Genomic DNA, 25,825 nt, shown 5'->3' with positions numbered 1-25,825 from the left:
ATTGGCGCCGGTCAACCTCATTACACCTCCACCGGCTCCGATTCAACCGGCACCACGTCCGCAGCCAACCCCGGCTTCCACCCCAATGTGGATACGGAGCCGTACCGGCATCACCGATACCGGATCCGGCTCTGATGGGTACTTTTGTGCCTACTTTCTATCCTGGCCATTTTCAGCCAGTTTGGCAGCTAGAGGAGGGTGAGGAAGACTGGGAGGGGTCTGGTGACCCTTTAACTGACCATTTGGAGTACGACCAGGACTGGAGCGAGGAACTGGGGATACCAGTGGTCTGGACACCTCACCAGACCGTGGCATGTTGTCTCCTCCTATCGTGGCTATGGAGGAGGGAGCGTCTTACGCAGTGGTGTTGCGTATGGCGGCCAAGGCCCTAAACCTCTAGTTACCTACTGTGGCAGTCAGGACTAACCTCCTGACAGAGGTGCTTCAGCTGCCAGCGAGCTCTTCTGAGCCCCTGCTGCCATTTAATTAAGCCCTTATGGACATCCTTTTGGGCACCTGGTTCAGGCTCAACATAGGATGGTTGCCCGAAGCCACCGCCCGGCCCCGGGCGACCCCACTTTCCTCTCCCAACATCCCTCCCACAAGAGCTTGATGGTCCAAGCCTCAAAGACACAGAGCGCATTCCCTAAAGCACCACGGACAGGGAATCCAAGAAGTTGGATCAGCTTGGGAAGAAGTTGTTTTCTTCCTCCAGCTTAGGGCTGCGGTCGGTAAACACTGCATGCCTGTTGGACCGTTATTCCCACTCTGTGTGGGATACGGTGGCGCAAGTGCTGCCTCAGTGTCCGGAAGAGGCCAGGGCCGTACTCTCTCGTGCTGTTGCTGACGGGAGAGACTCAGCAAAGTTTGCCATTCAATGTGGACTGGACACTGCCGACTCACTAGGTAGGATCATTTCAACGTCAGTGGCGCTTCGCCGTCACGCCTGGTTGAGAACGACTGGCTTTTCTGGGGATGTCCAGAACACTTTAATGGATATGCCCTTTGATGGCCGTCTCCTGTTCGGCGACAAGGCAGACAGTGTGCTGGAGTGCTTCAAGGACTCTCGGGCTATGGTCAAGTCCTCGGGCCTCTCCTCGGCCCTTCCTGCACGGTCTGCCTTTCGCCCCTTTCATGGCCAAGAAAGGGGTGCCCCAGCACGTTTGTTTCAGAGCCACAGGCCAGCGCGAGCTGTTCAACCTCAGCGCGGCCAGAGACGTGGGAACCACCGACGTGGTTCTGGGGGCCAGCGGGTGGGCCAGTCCACCACCTCCCCCTCTGCAGCAGCCTCGAAACCCTCCTAGTCCGACCTTTCAGGCCCATCAAACGCCAGTGGGCCGCAGTATCCGCCTTCACCTCTTCCACTGGCACACCATCATGTCGGACAGGTGGGTTTTGCAGACTGTCCGAAGGGGCTACTCCCTCACCTTCAAGACTATCCCTCCAGCCATGCCACCCCAGTACCATCGCATGTCAGGGGATCACCTGGTCCTTCTACAACAGGAAGTTAGGGCTCTCTTGGCCAAGGGAGCCACCGAGCACCTTCCTGCCCCAGAAGTAGGCCGTGGTTGCTATTCTCACTACTTTCTGGTGCCCAAGAAGGACAAGGGCCTGTGTCATATCTTGGATCTTAGGGACGTCAACCTCTTCCTCCGGTAGGAGAAGTTCAAGAAGTTGACTCTGACTCAAGTCTTGTCTGCCCTCGACCCTGGAGTCTGGATGGTAGCGTTGGATTTGTAGGACGCTTTTTTCGCATCCCGTCCTACCTGCCCACCAGTGTTACCTACGGTTCACGGTAGGCCACGAGCACTTTCAGTTTACCATGGTCCCCTTTGGCCTTACAAGCGCCCCTCGGTGTTCACGAAAGTTTTGGCGGTTGTCGCAGCTCTTCTGCGCAGATCATGGGTTCCAGTCTTCCCCTATCTCGACGACTGGTTGTTGAAGGCGGGCTTGCCCCAGACAGTCGCCTCCCACCTCCAGACTACGACCGACCTCCTGCATTCGCTGGGGTTCTCCATCAACATGCCGAAGTAACCCCTCTCAGAAGCTCCTCTTCATCAGAGTGGTTCTGGACATGACGCGGTTTTGGGTCTATCCTCCCGAACATTGAATCCGGGATATTCATGCTATGATTCCGATCTTTCAGCCTTTATCCTTGGTTTCGGTCAGGATGACCCTCAGGCTGCTGGGCCTCATGGCCTCCTGCATCCTGCTGGCCAATCAAGCATGGTGGCATATGCGTGCTCTTCAGTGGGACCTGAAGTTCCAGTGGGCGCAGCATCAGGAGAATCTGTCCGATTGCATCCAGATCTCGGAGTGCACTCCACGACAATTGCAGTGGTGGCTCACAAACCAGCATTGGGTCAACGGCAGATCCCTCTCCCTTCCCAAACCATAACACACAGTAGTGACAGACGCATCCCTTCTGGGATGGGGTGGCCACTTGGGAGAGGCAGAGATCAGAGGCCTCTGGTCTCCGGCGGAGTCTGAGCTCCACATCAACCTTCTGGAGCTCTGGGCGATACATCTTGCACTAAAAGCATTCCTTCCCTCTGTCCGGAGAAGAGTAGTCCAGGTGTTCACGAACAACACCACCACCATGCGGTACTGCAACAAACCAGGTGGATGGGGTTATGGACACTATGGCAAGAGGCACTCCGTCTCTGGACATGGCTGGAACATCAGGGCATATCCCTGGTGGTTCAACACCTGGCAGGTTCACTGAACACCAGAGCGGACGAACTCAGCCACAGCTGCATGATGGATCACGAATGGCGTCTTCACTCTGAGGTGGTGCAAGGTCTCTTTCAACAGTGGGGAGAGCGTTGGTTATATCTATTCACCACCGAAGAGAATGCGCAATGTCAGCAATTCTGCGCTTCGGAATTTCCAAAGCAGCACTCGCTAGGTGCCGCTTTTCGGCGCTAGTGGAGTTGCATTCTTCCATACGCCTTTACGCCAACACCACTTCTGCCCAGAGTGCTGAAGAAGATCAAGCGTGACCGGACGCAAGTAATTCTTGTGGCTCCGTACTGGGGATGAAGGGTTTTGTACCTTGAGCTGCTTAACATGGCCATCGATCCCCCGATCCGACTGCCTTTTCGGGAGGGTCTCCTGTCCCAGCAGCAGGGGACGTCCTCCACCTGAACCTGTCCAGCCTCCACCTCCTTTTTTTTTTTTTTTTAACAATTTTTATTGCAATTTTGTTCATACCGACTACGGTATAAAGGTAAATTGTACATCCTCATTACCGTTATGTTACTGTACATCTTGGCATGTGCGTTTAGTATATAACATCAAATAAAGTATGTAGCCCATTATTGCAACAAATCACGTGATTCTTTTCTCTTTTTTCTCGCATTTGAAAAAAAAAGAAAACTTCTTCACATAAATTCTTATTGTATACATTTTAGTATACTGTACAATCTTGGTATTACAACACATATAATGTTCCCTATCTTATTCTATCAAAACTGAAATAATATGTTATAAAATTCTTCCTCCCTCCCACCCATTTGGGCCACATTGATAATCCACGTATTAGCAGTTGGCACCATTATCTTTTCCGTTCCCTGCAAATTCTTAATTTGACAGAAGACTTCACCGTAACAGTATCATCGCATCCTGAATATACTATTGTTACATAATTTTATCGTATTCAGACCTGCAGTATATTATTATGTCTATGAAAGTGCATTAATTTCTTTTGCTTTAAATTCCTCCATTAATACATTCCAGTCAAGGGAAATAGGTTTTTTTCTCAAACCACGCTTTTCCTCTCTCTGTATTTCTATACCTTCAACCTTACCCCACCTAAGTGCTTCATTATACCAATCCAGGACGATGGTGCTTTTCTCGCTTTCCAGCGCATGTTCGTTTTGCCAATAGTAGCATTAGATTAATGAAGCTAGCCGTAGGGTTCCCATTGTCCAGCCTCCACCTCCTTGCGTGGAGATTGAGCGGTGGCAGTTGACGTCAATTGACTTGCCTCCCAAAGTCTGTGATGTAATCTTGGCAGCCAGGCATCCCTCCACTAAGTCGGTATACGCCTGCAGATGGAGTACATTTGTGGCATGGTGCACAGCAAAGGCTGTGGATCCCCTTTCTGCCCCTATTTCTGAGGTTCTCTTGGTCCTCCTTGTTTTGGCCCAGCAGGGCTCTGCTCTGGGCACTCTTAAGGGCTACCTCTCGGCCATTTCAGCCTTCCTCAGGCTTCCTGATCAGCCTTCTCTTTTCAAGTCCCCTGTTGTAAATAGATTTCGTAAGGGCATTACTCATCTTTTTCCTCCTGTTCCGTACGTAATGCCCCAGTGGGACTTGAACTTGGTTCATACTTATCTGATGTGAGCCTTCTTGGAGGCGCTACATAACTGTCCTCTCAGACTTCTCACTTTGAAAACTGCTTTTCTGGTGGCCATAACCTCTGTGTACAGGGTGAGTGAGCTGCAAGCTCTCTCTCCAAGCCTCCCTTTCTGGCTGTTCATCCGGACAAAGTTGTCCTCAGAACTCAGCCTTCCTTCCTTTCTTTCTTCCAAAGGTGGTCACTTCTTTTCATATCGGCCAAACCATCATTTGCCCACCTGCTTTCCGCCTCAACATCCTTCAAAAGAGGAAGAGAGGCTCCACTGTCTTGATCCAAAACGTGCGTTCTCCTTCAATTTGGATCGCACCAAACAATTCCGGGTGGACGACCAGCTCTTTATAGGTTACGTGGGCGATAAGAAAGGTCGGGCCGTGCACAGGCGGACTATCTCCAGGTGGGTCATTCTGTGCATCAAAGCCAGTTACTCTTTGGCTAAGAAGGAGACCCCAGTGGGGCTGCCTGCCCATTCTACCAGGGCGACGGCAGCTACTACTGCTTTGGGATGGGGAGTCTCCCTAAATGACATCTGTCAGACAGTTACGTGGGTATCACTGCAAACTTTTACAAGACACTACTGCCTGGGCAGCCAAGTCCGGAGAGATGGCTTCTTTGGCCGTTCTGTTCTCCAGGACTTTCTGGTGTGCACTTGGTTTGCAGACCCACCTCCGGGGTTGGTATTGCTGTGGTATCTATTCTAAGGTAAGGAATCTATAACTAACGGTTTCCTACAGATGAACAAGTTACTTACCTTCTGCATCGATATATCTGTAAGAAACATAGGTTAGTTATAGATTCCTTACCGCCCCACTCATCCTCCCCGTTTGGCGAATTGATTTCTAGGGTTAAGGACATCCTTTCAGTGCCCTAGTTTTGTGCACCAGTGGTCAGTGTCTTGCATGGCTCAGTGCGAGGTCGGCTTCTAAGTTACTTCTGCTACGTCATCCCGGCAACCACGACGCAGACGATGTACGCGGAGTCGACCGACATCACTTACCGATGCGCAGGGGTACTGCTGACAAATAAACTTTCCAGATCCCGTCTGACGCCTGGGGGTAATTCTAAGTTAAGGAATCTATAACTAACCTATGTTTCTTACAGATATATCTTTACAGAAGGCAAGTAACTTGTTCTTCATTCTACATATTCCACCATATGAAATGGTCTTCACTCAGTACACAATGAAAAAACATTTTGGCGGGCATCTCAGTTGTTGGCTCTGGGTACCTCGTTTTATTGGAGAAACTACATGTCCCCACACCCAAAAGGGTCGAGTTATTGTAATGGTTCATTGGTTTTGTAAATCATCCATCCTGACAAAAAGTTACAGATCAAAACATTGTCCCAAATGACTGTCTTTTCCTGCTCGTTTTCAATATTTCTTTATTCCAACACTCTGACCCCGATTACGAGAGCCATCGACGCGCGCAGTTGAGTCTGCAGTCCCACCCGCCCTATTACAATACAATACCACTTTGCAGGTGGTCGTAAAATGCCTTTTTTACTGCAGCTTCTGTTGCGGACCGGAACAGGGCAGCAGCACAAGTCGCAGTAGAAAAAGGCCCTTTTCAAACATCCATGCACTGTGTGCTGCCTAGTACACAGTGCATGCATATGTGGGAGGGGGGTACCACATGTGCTTCCCTGGCCACTTAGCAGAGGCCCACTGGGTCCTGCTTGGGGCCCCCAAAGTCTTTTTCCGTCTGCCTTTTCATGTCGGTGGGGTCGCCATGAAAAGGCAGTCAGAAAGGGACAGCCTAATCCCTACAGGGGTACCTGCGCAGGTACCGCCTCCATTGCAGGGATTAGAGTCCTACTGCTGCCCCGATTGGCTCCTTGAGCCAGTCGGAGGTGGCGGTCTTCCCCCTGAAATAATGGCTCCGACCACCGATTTTATAATCCGGCGGTCAAACCGATGGCATGGATGTCGGGCGGATCGCCACCGACGGCCTGTTGGTGGTGGTTCGCCCAACATCATGAGAGCCTTAATTTCTTTTGGAAAATATTGAGGGATCTACACATATGATACCTTGCTAAATTCAGAATGTGTCCACTTTTCAGAAATATATAGCTTTCCTGGATCTCCCATGGGTTTTACTCTGGTTTCCACCATAAACTGGTAGTTGTTTGAAAGCACAAAAAATAGTAAAATGAGCTACCTATTTGAAAATTGACAAAACTGTGGTAAAAAAAAAAGTTTTTTGATTCAGCTCTGCATGTTACTGAAAGCTGAGAAGATGGTGACTTTAGTACCATTTTTCTGAAAAAAACAGACTTTTCCAGAGCACTGTATTACTATTTTTCCCCAAAAATGTAAAACGTAGCTATATTTTGACAATGTTCTCAGTTCCCTCCAGGGTTATCCACAAATCCTTGGTACCTTTAGAATCCCCAGGATGTTGGGAAAAAAGGACATACATTTTGCCGTCAGTACCTTATATGGAGGCCTAAGCATGAACTACCCCAAATAGCCAAAAAAAGGCTCAGCACTTGGGAGGGGGGCAGCCGCAATGGCGTTAATGGCTGCACTTCTGTGTCTTCATTAGAACTTTAATTTTGTTGGTTAGTTTAGGAAAGTGCCCCTTTTGCATGGCTACTCCCCTCACTTTTTGCCTGACACATGATACATGTTGACTTGGTGTGCCCTGGGTCCCTGCCAGTCAGGTTCCCAGGGCCTGTGTTCTTTCCCAAAGCTGTACCTTTGTACCCCCAGTTGGTACCTATCTGGCCACAGGTAAGCCCCTTGTAAAATGTATAATTGGTGCCAAGGGCACTGTGACCAGGGAAGGCCTCTAAGAGCTGCAGCACCTATTGTGCCACCCCTACGAGCCCTGCACCCTAGCACATACACACTGCCAAAGCAGGCTGCGTGTTTTGGTGCAGAGAAAAGTGAAGAGTCGACATGGCACTCATCCCTGAGTGCCATGCCTGAAACCCACTGCCTGGGGCCTAGGTAAGTCACCCCTCTAGCAGGGTGCACTGGCCCCCAGGCGAGGGTACAGTTGCATGAGCACTGTACCCCTACAGTGTCAAAATCCATTCTTAGACATTGTAAGTGCAGTAAAGCCATAAAGAGTATATGGTCTGGGAGTTGGTCACTACAAACTCCACAGATCCATAATGACTTTACTGAAATCCGGGAAGTTTGGTAAAAAAAAGAAATCTCAGCACATTAAACCCACACTGATGCCAGGGTGGGATTTAATGTAAGATGCAAACAGGGCATCCTAGCGATGCCCCCTGAAAAACTGGGTGAATCAGTGGGAAAACCAAGTAAGGAGGAGAGGTTTGTCCACCTTAACCAACCCACCCCTCAGGTGGGGTTGGTAAAGCACACATCTCAGTCCCCTCCATCTTGAAGATGAGGGGACCCAGCCAATTAGAGGGAGGGTCATGCCCCCCTCTCATTGGATGGTTCCATAATAGAGGGTGTACCCACCCAAGGAAGGGACCTAGGTCCCAACCTCCACTCCCCTGTAAATACCCCTAAATTTAGTATTTGGGGATGACCCTGAACCTTGCCTCCTCGGATTCGTCTAAGAAAGAAGGACCGAAGAGCCCTGCTGACCCAGGACGAAGAGGACACCAGCTGCTTTGGCAGCAGCTCCCCAGAGCCCAAAGCACCTGCCCTGCACTGAACTTAAAGTCTCTGTCTCCCGTGAGCACCGGATTTGCTCAACAAAGAGATAAAACACAGAACCCAGATCCTGGCGGCTTTGCGGTTCTGCTCTAATCTGCACCCAACGCCCATGATCCGAGTTCGAGTGGGATCTGGTGATCTCCGACCTACCTCAAGTTTCAAGCGGAAGGCTGCAGCCTCAACCTGAAGGCTTCCCGCGACCAGAGCTGGTAGGAAGACCCGATGCCAAAAGACACCCCTGCACCCGACGCCCCACGACCTTGGGTGGCCCAACCGACAGTGTCCAGGCATCCCCCAAGAACTCAACTTACCTCTCCAGCCAGTGGTCACCCTCAGGAAGCCTCCTTGGATGAGCCTGCAGCATCTTTTCCAAACTAGAGATCTCCATTGCAATCTACAGGGTCCCCGACGTCTCCTTGGCACTCTGCATCCGGCCACATCTATGCTGCTGGTGGTGCAGCTCCTGTGCGGATTGTTGGCCCCTGCAGTGTTGATCCTAACCCCAGGAGCTTTGCTCCCACAACCGAGTAGCCTGCTCGTAAGTATCCCCTGACCAAAGGCCCCCTTAGCCCAATTAGCTAACATTAGGCTCCTGCACTTGCCGCTGCTTGTGCAATTGGAGTGCCTAACTGGACCTTGGGGAACTTTGGTCCTAACCCCTAAAAGTCGATTACTTACCTGTGACCCATTAATTATCTGCTATACCTCTGGGGATCCCCTGGACTCTGCACACTATACCTTACTTTGGTATAGTGTATACAGAGCCAGCTTCCTACAATTATGACTAGCTATTGTTGGGAAAAGATAGTTGTGTATTTTATTTAGCATAGTAGTACTCATTTACTCTGCTTTGAAAGGATGGCGGGCTGCTGTCACCCTTTAGGAATCAAATGTGAACATGGCAGTTGCACCAAATCTAAGCAAGTACTGCTTAGCAATCACTTAGCTTTCCTGCTGGCTAGTCTAGTAAGTTAGGTGTGGGGAAGGCATGAAACCATTACTGTTGCAAATCTGAAAGAAACAGGTTAGTGTTAGATTCCTTACCTTAGAATATCCCCAGGCGTCAGACTGGATCCGGAAAGTTTTCGTCAGCAGTACCCCTGCGTGTCGGTAGGCATCGTCTGCGGCTCCGTGGACGGTGTCGTGATCGCCGGGATCACGTCGTCGGAGTACTTAGATGCCGCCCTCGCGCGCTGACCTCAGTTTTTCTTTTTTCCATGCCAGCCAGCGCAGATCCAGGAAAAGCAGTACTCTAGTCCTTTTTTTGACTCACTTTTTTGATCTCTTTTGATCACTTTTTGAGTCGATTATCGACTCGCGGTGCCGATAGGGATGCCTGGGTTTGACCTTGCGAGGCCTGTCACCTCCTGATGTCGGTGACCGACCCCCACCGTCTGTGCCTTTACTGCCTCGGGGCCGACCATGATGACAAGTCGTGCCCCGACTGCCGGGCCTTGACCTCGAAGGCTAGACGGGAGCGGTCCCGTAAGCTGCTCGAGATCCGGCAGTCGGCTCTGCGCCGTTCGGGGTCTTGGTCGAGGAGGAAGTCGAGGGACCGGTCGCGGAGCCACAGTCATCGCCACTCGTCGAGTCACCACCACTCATCGGGCTCTCAAGTCCTCCGGTAAGTCGAGGCATTCGAAAAAGAAGTCAAAGAAGCGTCATCGCTCTTCCGACTCCCCCCCGACACTCGCATGACGTGGCCGGGCGTTCGGGTGACACCGCCTGCGCGGCTCCGCCGGAGCCACAGGCACCGCGTCCAGCTCCATACCCGCCGGTCCCAGGGCTGCATGTGACGTCGGAGGAGATCAGTGCTTTCCTCGCGGCCATGAGGTCGCACTTCCCTCCGTCGGACCCTGCCGAGACGCCTTCGACACCGAAGGGCCCCACAGGATCAAAGCCTGGATCCGGGTCGTCGCCAGTCGACCTCACGACTCCTCCGCTGGCGCCGACCCCGAGGGTGTCGCTCCCGGAGCAGTCTTCAGACGACACCGGACCCGATTTCATCCCCGGTCCGGGTGCGACGCCGGATGGGTGAGCAATTCACCTACGACCCGGCTCCATAATTTTTGCCTGTTTACCAGGAGATTGATGACGAGGAGGACTGGGAGGGGTGTGAGGACCCTCTGGCACAGCAGTGCCAGTTGAGCCAGGACTGGGCAGAAGAGCTGGGGGAGGCCAGTGTTCTGGACACTTCGCCCGACACTGGATTCGTCTCTCCTCCCTCCGTGGCTTCGGAGGAGGGGGCTACATATAGCATGGTGTTGAACAGGACTGCCAAGGTCTTGGCTCTTGAGCTCCCTGTCGTGGCCGTGAGGACTAACCTCTTCACTGAGGTGCACAAACCGCAGGCAAGCTCCTCGGAGCCTCTACTGCTGTTTAATGAGGCCCTCACTGACGTTATGATGGGCACCTGGTCCAAGCCCTCTACAAGCCTCCCTGTGGATTGGAACTTGGCATGACGCCACCGCCCAGCTCCGGGCGACCCCTGCTTTCTGTCCGTTCACCCCACCCCCGAGAGCCTGGTGATCCAGGCCTCTCCGTCCCAGACCGCATTCCCGACCGCTCCTCCGGATCGGGAATCCAAAAGGTATGATCAGTTTGGGAAGAAACTGTTCTCCTCTCTGAGTTTGGGGCTGCGGTCTGTCAACACTGCCTGCCTTTTGGGCCATTACACCAACTCTCCGTGGGATACGGTTGCGGACATGCCACAGTGTCCAGAGGAGGCCCGGGTACGGCTCGCCCAAGCCCTGGCGGAGGGGCGTGATGCAGCACGGTATTCAATTAGATGTGGACTTGACACCACGGACTCGCTGGGCAGAGCGATTTCCACGACGGTGGCGATTCGTCTCCACGCCTGACTGTGGTCTGCCAACTTCTCGGGGGATGTCCAGGCCACGCTCATGGACATCCCCTTCGATAGCCGTCGCCTTTTTGGCGACAAATCGGACAGTGCGCTAGAGCGTTTTAAAAACTCCAGGGCTACGGCCAAGTCCTTGGGCCTAGGCCAGCGCCAGCAAACTTCTGCTTTTCGCCCCTTTCGTGGCCAAGGAAGGGGCGCACCCACACGTCCTAGAACTAGTCTCAACACGGTCGCGGACTTGGTTACCGCCGTGGCGGTGCCGGGGGATAACGGCAGGGTCAGTCCACATCCGCTCCCGCAGCATCTGCCTCTAAGCCTTCCTAGTCCGGCATTTCAGGTCCATTCGACGCCAGTGGGGGGCAGGGTTCGCCATCACCTCCTCCACTGGCGTACCATCACGTCGGACAGGTGGGTGCTGCAAATCGTCCGAAGGGGCTACTCGTTCTCTTCGAGGCGACCCCTCCAGCCATGCCACCGCAGTACCACCGCATGTCGGGGGATCACTTGCAACTTCTGCGGGAGGAAGTTACCAAGGGGGCTTGGCCAAGCGGGCTATCGAGCGCGTTCCTGGGCCAGAAGTAGGACGTGGTTGCTGAACGTGGAGGACGCATATTTTCACATCCCTGTCCTGCCGGCCCACCGGCGCTACCTGCGGTTCACGGTAGGCCACGAGCACTTTCAGTTTACCGGTCTCCCTTTCGGCCTTACCAGTGCCCCTCGGGTGTTCACGAAAGTGATGGCGGTGGGCGCGGCTCATCTGCGCAGATCAGGGGTTTCAGTCTTCCCCTATCTCGACGATTGGTTGTTGAAGGCTGGCTCGCCCCAAACAGTTGTCTCCCACCTCCAGACTACGGCCGACCTCCTGCACTCGCTGGGGTTCTCCATCAACTTGCCGAAGTCACACCTGTGGCCCTCTCAGAAGCTCCTTTTCATCGGAGTGGTTCTGGACTCGGAGCAGTTTCGGGTTTATCCCCCCGAACAGCGGGTTCGGGATATTCAGGCTCTGATTCCGATCTTTCAGCCTTTATCCCGAGTTTCGGTCAGGTTGACGCTGCGGCTCCTGGGGCTGATGGCCTCCTGCATCCTTCTGGTGCATCACGCTAGGTGGCGGATGCAGGCTCTGCAATGGGATCTGAAGTTTCAGTGGGCAGACATTAGGGCAACCTGTCCGACCATGTCCTGATCTCGGAGGGCACTGCGAGTCAGTTGCAGTGGCGGCTCACGAACCGCGATTGGGTCAGCGGCAGATCCCTCTCCCTACCCCAACCGGAGCATGTGGTAGTGATGGATGCGTCCCTCCTGGGATGGGGGGCCACATAGGAGAGGCGGAGATCAGAGGCCTATGGTCTCTGGCGGAGTCCTGGCTCCATATCAACCTTCTGGAGCTGCGGCCGATCTGACTTGCACTGAAGGCATTCCTTCCCTCTGTATGGGGAAGTGTAGTGCAGATGTTCACGGCCACCACCGCCATATGGTACTGCAACAAACAAGGCGCGTTGGGGTCGTGGACCCTTTGTCAGGAGGCACTGCGCCTCTGAACGTGGCTGGAACACCAGGGAGTCACCTTGGTGGTTCAACACCTGGCGGGTTCCCTGAATGCCAGAGCGGTGCATGATGGCTCACGAATGGCGTCTGAACTCGGACGTGGCACAAGGTCTCTTTCAGCAGTGGGGAGAGCCTTGGTTAGATCTATTCACCACCGAAGAGAACTCGCAATGTCATCAGTTCTGCGCGTTGGAATTTCCAAGGCGACGCGCTTTTCGTCATGAGTGGAGCTGCGGTCTGTTGTACGCCTTTTTGCCTATACCACTTCTACCCAGAGTGCTGAAGAAGATCAGGCGCGACCGGGCCCAAGTCATCCTTGTGGCTCCGGACTAGGCACAAAGATACTGGTATCCCGAGCTACTCAGCATGTCAGTCGATCTCCCGATTCGTCTGCCTCTTCAGGAGGACCTTCTGTCACAGCAGCCGGGGACGGTCCTCCACCCGATCCTGTCCAGTCTCCACCTACATGCGTGGAGATTGAGCGGCGACAGTTGAGGCCATTTGACTTGTCTCCTGAAGTCTGTGATGTGATTCTGGCAGCCAGGCGTCCCTCCACAAAAATGGTATTCGCCTGCAGGTGGAACAAATTTGTGGCATGGGCACAGCAAAGGCTGTGGATGCACTCTCTGCCCCCCTTTCAGAGGTTCTCCTCTTCCTTCTTTCTCTTGCCCAGCAGGGCTCTGCTCTGGGCACTATCAAGGGCTACCTCTTGGCCATTTCAGCCTTCTTAAGGCTTCCTGATCAGCCTTCTCTTTTCAAGTCCCCTGTTGTAAATAGATTCTTGAAAAGCATCACACACGTTTCCTCCTGTTCCCTTCGTGATGCCTCAGTGGGACTTGAATCTTGTTCTCACGTATCTGATGTGCGCTCCCTTTGAGCCACTTCATAACTGTTCATAACTCTTCGTCTTCTGACTCTTAAAACTGCTTTGCTGGTTGCCATCACCTCTGCCAGGAGAGTGAGTGAGCTCCAGGCTCTAACTTCTAAACCTCCTTTCCTCTCTGTCCACCCGGACAAGGTTGTTCTGAGGACTCTTCCTTCTTTCCTGCCCAAGGTGGTCACAGCCTTTCATATCGGGCAGTCCATCACCTTGCCCACCTTCTTTCCGCCTCCGCATCCCTCGAAAGAGGAAGAGAGGCTCCAACATCTGGACCCAAAACGTGCGCTATCCTTCCATCTAGATCGCACACGCCAGTTCCGGGTGGACGACCTGCTCTAACACTAACCTGTTTCTTTCAGATGCACAAGTTACTTACCTTCGGTAACGATATATCTGTAAGAAACAGTAGTTAGTGTTAGATTCCTTACCGCCCCACTCATCCTCCCCGTTCTGCGATCTGATATCTAGGGTTAAGGAGATCCCTTTCAGGGCCCTAGTTTCATGGCACCAGTGTCGGTTTCTATCATGGTTCTGCGTTCCTGGCGCGGAAAGCTATGTACAGAACTGACGTCAGCGCGCGAGGGCGTCGTCTAAGTACACCAACGTCATCCCGGCGATCACGACGCAGACGACGGATGCGGAGCCGCAGGCGACGCCTACCGACGCGCAGGGGTACAGCTGATGAAAACTTTACGTATCCACTCTGATGCCTGGGGATATTCTAAGGTAAGGAATCTAACACTAACTGTTTCTTACAGATATATTGTTACCGAAGGTAAGTAACTTGTGCTTTACGCTTATGCAGATCTGAAAGAGATATCTATTCGCAGATTCCTTATCTGAGAATTCTACCCAGGCGCCAAACTGGATCCAGACATTTTTGGGCAGCAGTACCTCTGCGCGTCAGTAGTGGCCATCGAGCAACTCTGTAGCGACGTCGTCCTCTGAATGTGACGTCGACAGAGTCCATATAAGCGCTCCTCTGATGCAGTGACGTCAGTTTTCTTCTTTCCTGCACGTACAACGCAGATCCTATCAGCAGTTCCTCTCAACGTTTTTCGAACTACATCGATGATTTAAGTCAAACGGAACAGTGTGCCTTTCATATGTCCTCGGGGTTCAAGCCTTGTAGGTCCTGTGGATGACAAATGTCGGCCACTTACCCTCATTCTATTTGTATGTGGTGCTTAGGTAAGCACCATGACTCGGAAGACTGCGACTCATGTCAACGGCTTTGACTGAAGGCGATGAAGGAACATTGGATGAAGCTTTTAGCCGCGCGTTTGTCTCAGTTTTCCAAGACAACCAATAGATCTTGGTCCCTTTCACACTCCTAGGACCGGCCATGGGTCCTATCCAGGAGCCGTTCCCCTGGGCGTCACTCTTTATCGACGTCTAAAGGTAAGTCTCTAAACAGGTGTCGAAGTCGCAGCATCAATCGTCTTCGCCACATAAGGCCTGCCCTGATCTTCAGCGGATGAGTCTGCCATGTGCCTCCCAGTCTACCCAGGAGCTGGGGCGACTCTGACCCAAATTGGAGAATACTACAACTCTCTGCACAATTATTTTGGGTCTTCACCTTCCCCTGGGGCGCCCTCGGACCCCAAGGAGGTGTTGTCCAGGCCAGTGGGGTCACCCTCTGCATCAGTCTGGATTACTGGATTCTAAATCTGTTCCAACACCAGTGCACAACCCTTCAGGATTGCCACCTTCGGCATTGGGGTCTGGTCCACCGACTCCGACAACAGAGTTGAGGTCTGCCCAGGAAACTTTGTGGGACGGCACCGCTCCACCTTCATTTCTCTCTGATGCCAAGACGTTGTCTCTTCGGCACCGGGTGGCGTCGGATGCGGTACCACATGTGGCGTCGGAGGAGCCGACCATTTCTGTCTTTCTTCCAGCTTTTTCTGCTGAGAAACATGATGAACTGCCTTGTACATTGGTCTCCCGGCATACCAGTTAAAAAAGCTGCAGCTTGTTCAGAACGCGACGACGAGGGCTCTGCTGGGTATGCCAGGTAGATCCAGCGCTAGTCAGAACCTTTGAGATCTTCATTGGCTCCCGGTTGAGCAGCGGGTACTGTTCAAGGCTCTCACACTAGTTCATGGTGCCCTTTATAAGACAGGGCCTCAATATCTTAGGAGACGTTTTTCGTTCTATGTGCCACCTCGACACCTTCGATCTACAGGCCAACGCCTTGCTGTTGTTCCTAGGTACCGCCTGACTAGATTAGGCGGCTTCTCCCTTTTTGTTAAAGCGGCTATGGCTTGGAATGTCCTGCCCTTTGATCTACGAAACATAGAGTGCCTTAGGTTGTTTAAAAAACAGTTAAAGACCCTGCTATTTAAGTAATCTTACGTTAGGCCACCCCTTTTCCTTCTTTACCATTTGGCATTCGCGCCGGGACACTTCCGAGTAGCCGTGCGCGCTATAAATGGAGGCTAACATAACATAACATGATGGAGGTAATGGAGTGGGTTTGGAGTTTTTCCAGCCCATTTCTGGCTTGATTCTACCTCCCATGGAGTCTTATTGGTTGACTGACTTAGGGGAAGCTAGTGGTTTGGAGTCTTCCCCAGCCTTGGGCCTCCTGGCTACAGAAGTGGGCTTCTCTCTGGATGATATGCTCTGATGAGTTTCTGCCATTGTGGAAGTAACGCTTCTCAGTGTAGAATTGGCAGCAAATCTGTTACTTGGAGTCCTATATCAGGGCCAACCAGGGGTAGGGCTGGTGCTTTCTTATAGTGAGGCTCTTTTTGATGTTTTGCTGGGGGCTTGGGCTAAGCCTGAATGAAACAAGGACCTCTATGGATTGCTCTGTTCCTCACAAACAGCAGCCGGCTCCTGAGGATCCAACATGTCTCCTTAGGCACTCAACTGATCATAGATTCTTGTGTGCCGTGACCACCCAAAATATTGGTACGTTCACTGCTGTCCCCCCCCCCCCCCGAAAGAGAGGCCAGGAAATTGGATACCTGTGGCAGAAATATTTTTGTCTCCACTAGTTCTGCACTGATGTCTCTCAATACTTCTTGTGTACGTGGGCGATTCTCCCATGCATTATGGGATGCATTTGAGCACCTACTGCCTTTTATGCCGGAAGAGACACGGAACGGTCTTGTTCCGTTAGTACAGGATGAAGCAACACATTGCTAAACTGAGTATTCGCTGCGGTATGGACACAACTGACTCTCTAGGTCGAGCTAATGCCTCTTCATTTAGCACTCCGATGTCGTACCTGGTTTCACACATCTAGGGTTTCAGACGTGGTTCAGGCCATTTTGATTGTGGAGATTTAGAGATAGTCGGAGTGGAGCAGGTTCTTAATTATATCAACTACTTTCGTAGTTCTCTTGTAATGGTTTGTTTGGGAAAACCTTCTGTTTGCATATGAGCCGTTCACAGAGCGATGCCCATTGGCATTTCCTTTCAGACTTCCCTTTCCAGGGTGATAACCGGTGAAGTATTCCTGCTTGCTGCAGGTATCTTTGTTCTGTTTATTCTGTCAGTGACAGGTTAAGTTTTCAGTTATCTGGGACGTATGTTATTTTATAATTTAATGTAGACACATATTTATGTTTTTTTTTTTACTGGAGCTAGAATTTTTACCCGAGTATTGGGTATTTTAGTTGCCTTGTGCAGATGCACTGTGGCCTTGTTCCCTGTTCTGCAGGGACACACCTTGGTATGCCTAATGGGCATTTGAATTTTTCTGCTTTATGCTTAATTTCCCTTATAGGGACCTAATTATCTGTGTTTGAACACAAAGAAATTGTGGATTCTGCAGCGCATCAGTGAGATGTTACCTTCTCCTTCCTCTGCAGCCATCATCTCGGTGTTCTTTTATAGCTATCGTCGCTATCTTTCTTTCCATAAATGATGTATTGGACAGGGGGAATGGGATCAGTGGCCTGTGCAGGATTTAGCCTGGACCTGAGACATTTTATGGTACATGGCACTTTTCTTGCTGTTCATATTTTGCTCTCCTTTGGCAGCTAGTTGTCCTGTCATGGCTCTCTCTCTTGAGTTCCTAGTTAGGCTATGACTTGGCAAAGGTCTGTCTAATGCAATGTTTAGTGTCTCGCCTCTCCCTTGATGTGTACTTGGTCTGGTGTCCCTGTCTTTCTCAGCTTTACTTCATCTCTGAGCGGGTGTTATTTCTTGTATCTGGAATGCTTTGTTTTTCTTGCTTCCTATAGACATTGTTTATTTGCCAATTCTGATTACGACCATGGTATTTTATCTTGCTGTCTGGTTGTTCTTCAGATGCTGCCATCTCATTCTTCTTTTTGGTTACTGTTGTGGCTAATTTTGATCTGAGAGCTTCCTTCCAGAATGTGTGCTCCTTTGACGTTGTAGTTCCATTCTTTTGAGGATTCGTTTTTAAGGAGACTGAGGTCTTCTTTACCATCCTTTTACTGAAGGTTCTTTTCCCTCATTGGACGGGGTAAGGATTCTATTGTTCAAAGGATTGTTGTACCATTTTCACCTTAACAGTGAATTTTGTATGATTGGAGGTATTTTTTTCTATCCCCCTTATTTCTATTCCTTTAGAGGATGGGGTCTGTATTACGAATTTGAGGTCTGTATTACCATTTGTAATCAAGAATACATTGTGTCTAGGATTTGGACATTTCTTTCTGACCTCAGTCCTTGTTGTGCTTGTTTGCACTGTCATCCATTGTTTTAGTCCTTTCCATTTCGTAGGGCTTGATCCCTTCACTGCTGTGATGCTTCATCTTATCTTGACACGTTAGTCGGGTTTATGTTGGATGGGAATCACTGTCTTTATTTCCTTCATAGCTGACGTTTTCACACCTGGTGTTTCCTTTTCTATTTCTCATTGGCCGCTACTTGGTAACACTGTCAGGCAGAAAGTTTAGCTTGTTTTTCTAGTGTGGGTAGTGTTCCTAACACTCCTTCATTCCTTGTGTGCAGTATTCTGATTGCTGGTTTTCCAGCTTGGTGATAATATCTGTATACCTATAATTTTCACTCTGTTATTCTCGCATCTTTACTCTATGACCAATATATATATATGTTGAACCGCAATTGGTAATATATATCTGATAGAGACTACTAGCCGCAGATTCCTTATCGTAGAATTATCCCCTGGCATGAGACGGGATCCGGAAAAAATTTCTTTGCCACAGCATCTCTGCGCGTAGGGGGTGGTACCGCGTGACTCCGCCCTGACGTCGTCCGCGGGCGGGACATCAGCAAGGTGACATAAGCCCCACCCCGGTGCATCAACGTCAGTTTTTTCTCTTTTCTGCTCGCCAACTGGTAGGCCCTGTAGCGTGTCTCTGAGGTCTTGTCCTCATTCGGCGGAGGGCGTGGATTCCCCTCGAGACATGCGCCCCTGCCGGTCGCCACCCTACCCACCGTTTCCCGGCATCGGGGCAACTAGGGCCCAAATGGCAGCCTACTCTATGGCTCTGCAGACTTCTTTGGTCCCTCCTCCACCTCCTGACATGTCCACGGATCCCTTGCCTCGCGCGGAACATTCCGTGGAGTCCCCAGCGGTGTCGGCCCAGGTGCTGAAGGTTTTGGCTTCAGGTTGTAGGAGGGTGGTGCCTCGCTGCAAATCCCTACGGGGCTCCCTGTGGCGTCGCAGGAGATTGCCGGGACCTGGGGCTTGTCCCTGAGTTTCTCTCGGCCCTCTGAGCAGGTGGCTGCCTCACCAGAGGCCGAGCCGGCGGCGCTTCATTGCGATGGCTCTCCTCTCCGGCCGTGGCGGGGCCGCGGGTGGAGGCCGAGGCCTGGGCTGCTTTCCCGAGCCCTTTTCGACCCTCTATGCAGGCGGCTGCTCTGTGTGAGGTTGAGCCGGCGCCGTTCCTTAGCCGAACCGGCTCTGACCCCGCCCCATTCTCCTGGGGAGCGCGTGGTGGAGGAGGTCGACTCAGCGCGCGGATGCCCACTCCGGCGCCGGTCGGCGTCAAACAGGCACCTGTGGCGGCCTCCACGGCGCCGTGCCGGCGTCGGGTCCTTGATTCATCTCCTGAGGCTCCGTCCTTTTCTGGAGGTTTGTCATCTGTTGTACTCTTCCTCTCCGGAGAAGGGGCGCCGCATTGCCGCCTTCTCACCGGCGTCTTCCAGGGAGGGCTCTTCGCCATCCTCATGGCCTAAATCCTCGGACCCTCTTTTCCACGGCTTGCGGTTGGATCCTCCACCGGCTTCTCCACCGGCTTCTCCACCTTCTCCTGGGGCCCCTCAGGTTCCCCACTCGTCCGTGGACCCCCCGCCATTCCGGGACTGGCCGCTTCCCCATGTGGCTGGACTTGGGGACGGACGGCTCAGTTTGCAGCCGTCGCCCATGGAGGAATTGCTTTCTCCCCCCGCGGCGCCCTACGGAGGCCAGAGGCTATTTCCATGGCCGCTGGCATTTTGCGGATGGGTGAGGCTGTCACCCCGTTCCTTACTGACAACCTCTTGGAAGTCCTCCACCAGGGCTCTGGTGGATGGGAGCTGTTCCTTCCTTTCGAAGCGTCGCTCCACAATTCTCTTCTGGGGGCTTGGGGGCGTCCTGCCACGGGGGATCCGGTGCCTCAACCACTCCGGCATCGCCACCGTCCCGCTCCGCACGGCCCAGTTTGCCTTTCCTTTCACCCTTCTACTCAAGGCTCTCTTCTGCAGACTGCCTTTCCGTCCTTGCCTGTGGTGTTGTTTCCTCCATCTCTGGAGGCCCAGTGGTTGGATTCATGGGGGCGTAACGTCTTCGCTTCTTCCAGGCGGGCGCTCAACACTCTGTGTGTGTTGGCTAGGGCTACTTCCAGCCTGTGGGATTCTGTGGAGTCCCTTCTTTCTCATGTCTCCAATGAGAGTGCCTGTTCAGATCTGCGGCACTGTGTGTTGGATGGTAGGGAGTTGGCTGCGTTTATTCTCTGTGCGGCCTTGGATGTTGCCGATGCTCGCAGCCATGCTATTGCCACTTCTGTGGCTCTCCGTCGCCATGCTTGGCCGCGTGATGCGGTTTTTCCTGAGAATATTAGGGAGCATCTGGTTGACCTGCCCTTTGATAGTGTCCTTTTGCTTAACACTCATGCGGACTCCGCCATTCAGTGCCTCCTTGCTGGGCTCCATCCTCCTCGCCCTCCGTAACCTGGCTTGTTGATCCTCCGGGGCTTGATGGGAGGTGTTATCCCACCTGCTCCTGGTGTTTTGAGTGACCCATTTCTATGCTTGTGTGGTTTGATGTGCCTTCGGGGTCCCTTGGTTGGTCCCTCTCTTCTGTTGGCTGAGGGTTCAGCCCTTTTTGGCAAGTGTGTACTTTTTGGCTGATTGCTAAGCTGTCTGTGGTTCCTACCGCAGGTCTTATGTTCTTGACCTCTGAAGCAGGATTTTTTCCCTAAGCGTGGTTCCCATGTTTTCTTTGGGATGTGTCATACCCTAAGTGGGGTACTTGTAGCTACTATATAGCTCTGTCCTCTGCTAGGGGGGTGTGGACTCCCCTTGTGGGCTACGCGCCTTTCCTGGCGTCGCTGTATACCGCTAACGCGGTTCCTGTTCTGGTTAGGGTGTGGCTTGCACTGCCCTAGGGTCTGTTGTTTCAGTATCTGCTGCATCGCTGGACCAGCTTTGGCTTGCCGTTTGCGGTGTTGTACCATAGTGTCCCGCCCTTTTGTCCGGCGTTTGGGCCTGGCCCTCTGTCTGGTGTTCCAGGGGGGAATAGAATTTCCTAGTATTTTCCTAGGTTCTGGTGGACAGTTTTGGTCCTTCCTACGTATGTCTCCTTCTCTTCCGACTGGTTCCACTTATTTTGTGGATCAGGTTTAGGTCCAAAACGATCTCCCTTTTGGGGTTCTTTTGGATTTCCTTGGCCTTTGCCTTCATCTTGCACTCGGCTTGGTCTGAGCGCTCGGCTTCTTAGTACTTGCCAGCTGCTGGCTGCGCACGCCTGCTCTTTCTGGTCCACGGCCAGGGGCCTTGGGGTGGGCCCTTCTGCCTCTTGGTCTGCTGGAGCCTTGCGAGACTGCGACTTTCTTTTCACCCCGCCTTTCTCGGCTGTGGAGCCGTTCTTGCCTTGTCTGCTGCCTTAGGGCTATGGCCGGTTCTGCTGTCCCTTTCACTGTGTGTCGGTGTTTTCCTGCGAAGGGCTTTCTTCCACTTCTACATCTTCTCCTTGGAGTTTGGGGGGATTATTTTCTTCCTCTGTACTTCTATGCTTTTGTTCGTCCCTACGGGGCTTTCTGGTGGATGTTCTTGGTACCTTGGCAGGGCATGGGGGTGTCCTGGCTTCGCCTCGCCCTTGCTTCCTTCTGGTTGGTGGAAGAGGCTGAGCCACCCTTCTTGTCCCCTTTTCAATTCCCCTGCTGGGGCCTGTGTTTCCTCCTGCTGGGAGGTTCTCTCGCTGGCCTGCTCCCTTCTGGGTACGGCTAGGGTATCTATTCTACGTTAAGGAGTCTGCAGCTAGTACTCTCGATCAGATGTACGAGTTACTTACCTTCGGTAACGATGTATCTGGTATAGACGATTCTAGCCACAGATTCCTTCACGACCCACCCTTCCTCCCCTTTCTGTGAGGACCTCCTGCTTGGTCTTTTTGCACTCGCCTGCCTCCAGGTGGGTTTGTCTTCCGTGAGTGTCTCTCTCACTTCCTTCCTGGTGGGATGCTTCGTTTTTGTTTGTTGATTCACTGCTTGATTGATGATGTCATGGGTACTTTGGTGTCTCTGCACCCTGGTCTTCTAGTGTGGGGCCTCTTCGTGGCTCGAACTTTCCGACTCCTCTGCAGTCCTCGGAGTTGGGGTGTCTTGGCTGTGCCTCGGCCCTTCGCTTCCTACAGGAGATGCCCTCTCTTGGTTGGTGCTGTCTGGAGTAGATTGTTGTTACTCTTCTGTTCTGTCCTTGATGTCCTTCACTGTTTCTAGTCTGTGCTTGCAGGCCTCTGCTTCTGCGGTCACGCTTTTCACATGCTTTCTGCCCCAAGGGGGCTGTTGTAATTGCTTGCAGGGTTGCTTGGCAGTAGCTGTGCTCTGCTCTTCCCTGGTATGGCTTTTGGGCCTCAGTGCTTGGCACTCTTCCGACCGGATGCTGTTTCTCCCCATGTGCCTTTTTATTTCTGCTTATTCGCACCCTGTTCCTATATTCTCACAGTTTTGCAGTGATGGCTCCGTGTTGTGGTGCAGAAAAGTTCTCCAAAGAAAACTGACGTTGGCGCGCCGGGGTGGGGCTTATGTGACATTGCTGACGTCACGCTTGCGGACGACATCAAGGCAGAGTCACATGGTACCGCCCCTTGGCGCGCAGAGATGCTGTGGCAAAGAAATGTTTTCCGGATCCAGTCTCACGGCTTGGGCTAATTCTACGTTAAGGAATCTGCGGCTAGAATCGTCTCTACCAGATACATCGTTATTGAAGGTAAGTAACTCGTACATTAATCTATCTGATAGTGACTTCTAGCTGCCGATTCTTTACCTTTGAATTACCCAGGCATCAGGCAGGATCCAGAAGCTTTTGCTCGAGCAAAACCCCTTGCCCACGCCGTTCCATTCGGCTCCGCGTGACATCAGCGTCGGTTATGATGTCGTGGTCACCTCTATAGGCGTCACCCAGACACGTGGATGTCAGTTCTTTTCTTTACGTGCCAGTTAAGTGCTGATCTGGGAAAAGCTACCTCTCCTTCGCTTTTTGAGAGGACTTTTTATTACTTTTTGATGACTTTGGAATTTTTTCCAGCTTTGTGTGCGAGGATGACCTTGAGGAAGACAGGGTTTAAACCGTGCGATGCATGCCACTGCATGATGTCAGTTACCGACCCCCACTCGGGGAAGAAGCACAAGACGAAGAAGTCCAAGCGGACTTCATCTTCACCTCTACTGTCGTCCGTCAACAGTAGAGGTGAAGAGTGAAGAGTAGACAGTAGGCATGGTTCTGCGGAGTCAGGGTCAACTTCACACCTTCCCTCCCTTTTCAGGAGCCGGAGTGACCCCTGCTCAAATTAAAGAATTTTACAAGGCTATGCACTGTGTTTTTGAGTGGGCCGATCCCTAAAGTGAGCCCTCGGGCTACGCGGGGTCAGAAGGGGCCCCATTGGATTCGACGCATCAGTGCCACTGGTGCCCAATGGCGGTGCCAGCCCCATCCTTATCCCTGACTACCCGGAGTCGGAATGGGCTCTGGAGAGGAATGGGAGGTGTCTATGGACCCTTTGAAACACCAGGGTGCAGAACAGATGGACTGGTATGGGGAACTTGGGGATGCTCTCTCCGCTAACTGTGACTACAGAGGGGTGGGCACTTTATGCCATGTATTTCTTTTTTGTACTCATGTCGGCCATGGCATTCTGCAAATATTGGACCATTTTGGGTCCCTTGTGTAGTATGGACCATTGCATTCTCTCTCCCATGGCATTTGGGGGATACATATATATTCCCAGCGGGATGTATCACCTCCAGAGTTGCCACAGTCTGGGATAATCATAGGACTGTAAAAAAAAGGGGGGGGGAGAAAGAGAGTCCCAATACATGCATCGCAGCCCTAGCTTGACCAATTCACAAAGGCTTGCCAAATGTCCCTTGACCTTTGTGGATTACTATCCATTACCATTCTACTTGTCCACTCGATCATTTTTAACCTATACCATGGGTTTCGGGGACTCCGGGTCCGTCCAATGCTTACACATTTCTCGTCTGGCCAATAAAAGCAGATAGAATATCAAGCCTCTTTGTTTGCTTTCGAACCTGATTGGCAAGTCATAGTTCACCCCGAACATTACCAAAGTTGCTGTCAAGGTTATGGGTACCCTCAATATGTCGCTAATGGTGGGTTCAACCACCTTCCAGTATTCCTTTATTTCTGGGCAAGTGAAGAAAATGTGCACATCATCAGATTTCAGTTGCTTGCATCTGTTGCATCTAGGAACCGTCTGTGTTACAAACTTGGCGATTTTTTTGAGGGGTCCAATACAATCTGTTAATTGTAAAAAAAGTGATGTCTTTTGAAATTTGCTGGTGTGACACACCTTGACATGGCTTGGCAGTTCGGGCTGGACTGTTCCCATGAGGCACAGGGTCAGACTGATTTGAATATGGCCATGTCTGAACTGGGGTGGCAGAGTGGGCTAAAGAACGGTGATGGATTAAACCCAGATCTGTTGACTGGGTGTGAGTGTTTGATTGGTTCCGATGCTCCGTCCATCACCACACCCTTTTGTACCACTTTGTTCGCCATAAATTGGCAGTGTATGCTCAGACGTGAGTCCCTTGCTCACTTTGCCACTGGATTCAAGCAAGCCGTGCTGAGAACGGCTGAAATGCCAGAAACCGGTCCTCGGAAGCTTGTTTCCGGTCCAGGGAAGGCATGGCTTGGCAGTTCGGGCTGGACTGTTCCCATGAGGCACAGGGTCAGACTCTGCAAGACCACACCACTCTAGTTGGCGGGAAAATCCGTCATCTCCCCTGTCGGATGTCCATTACATCGGACAAGTGGGGCCTGCATATCATTCAGGAGGGCGATTCTCTGCCTTTCCTTTCTTGTTCTCCTCCCATTCTGCCAAATCAAGAACGGCTGGTGGAGGATCATTTAAAATTTCTCCAGGACGAAAGCTCTCTTGTACGAGGGAGCTATAGGGAGGGTCCCTGATTCAGAAGTAGGCAGTGGCTGTTATTCCCACTACTTTCTGATTCCGAAAAAGAACAAAGGGTCGCGGACCATTTTAGATCTACGGACCCTAAATCTCTTCCTCAAGAGGAAGTTCAACTTGGAGATATCAACAAAAATACACAATACTTCAATTGCAAATAGGTAAGTAAGCACAATACACAGGGGGATACCAAACCAGGCGCGCAACACCCATTGGGCTCACGGGGCTTCAGCCCCCCCCGTCGTCATGTGTGTCAGCCCGGGCTGACACAGCTTTGCAGGCTGGCGGCCGTCTAATTGCAGCCGCACCCGAGTGCTTAACAGGTCTTTAAAAGACCATTTACGTGTAAATTAGGCGTTTGGTGTGTTTTCAGTCACTCTTGTCTATGGCTGGAAGAATTAGCCCCCCCCGAAACATTTTTCAACCCCCCCTCCGACCCTGAAATTTGGCTCTAGTTGCCCGCCTGTACCAAACCATATACTAAAAACATGGAATGCGAACTGCCACTGAAATCGGGACTGGGACCAGGAGACTCAGAAGAGCTAGAGACACAAGGAACCACCCAAGTTAAGTGCCCAGAAACCCCATGTAGGCTGTGTGCACAGTGAAAAAACAGCTGCGTACTGAATAGAAGTCAGTGGGAAAGTTGCCATTTTGAAGAAGGACCTTTCCCAGTGAACCCTGAAGAAACCCAGTAGAAGACAGAAGGTTGGAGATTCACCCCAACGTGGATACCTCAGGAACCAGGATACCTACACAAGGGAAGCCAGCAGCATAGCCGGCTGCATAGGTTCAAAGTGACATCGGTAATAGCCATAGAGCACATTGGAGGACTTCTGAAAAGATGCTGCTGGCGAAGACTGTGCAAGAGTCCGATGGAATCTAAGGGTGGATTTTTGAAGTGAAGAACCTGCAAGCAGAGGGGACAGAGTCTATGCGACATTCAGAGGTGA

At 51.9% G+C, this 25,825-nt stretch overlaps 1 protein-coding gene across 6 annotated transcripts in view; it reads left to right on the top strand.

Moving 5' to 3' along the window:
- Window positions 1-25,825, top strand: part of EHBP1 (EH domain binding protein 1) — a 2,232,712-nt gene that overhangs the window by 2,054,323 nt on the left and 152,564 nt on the right. The gene's annotated exons all lie outside the window — the stretch shown is intronic.

The sequence above is a fragment of the Lissotriton helveticus genome, chromosome 6 (assembly GCF_964261635.1).
Source record: "Lissotriton helveticus chromosome 6, aLisHel1.1, whole genome shotgun sequence".
Classification (NCBI taxonomy): Eukaryota; Metazoa; Chordata; class Amphibia; order Caudata; family Salamandridae; genus Lissotriton; species Lissotriton helveticus.
This window is presented reverse-complemented; position numbering and strand designations above follow the sequence as displayed.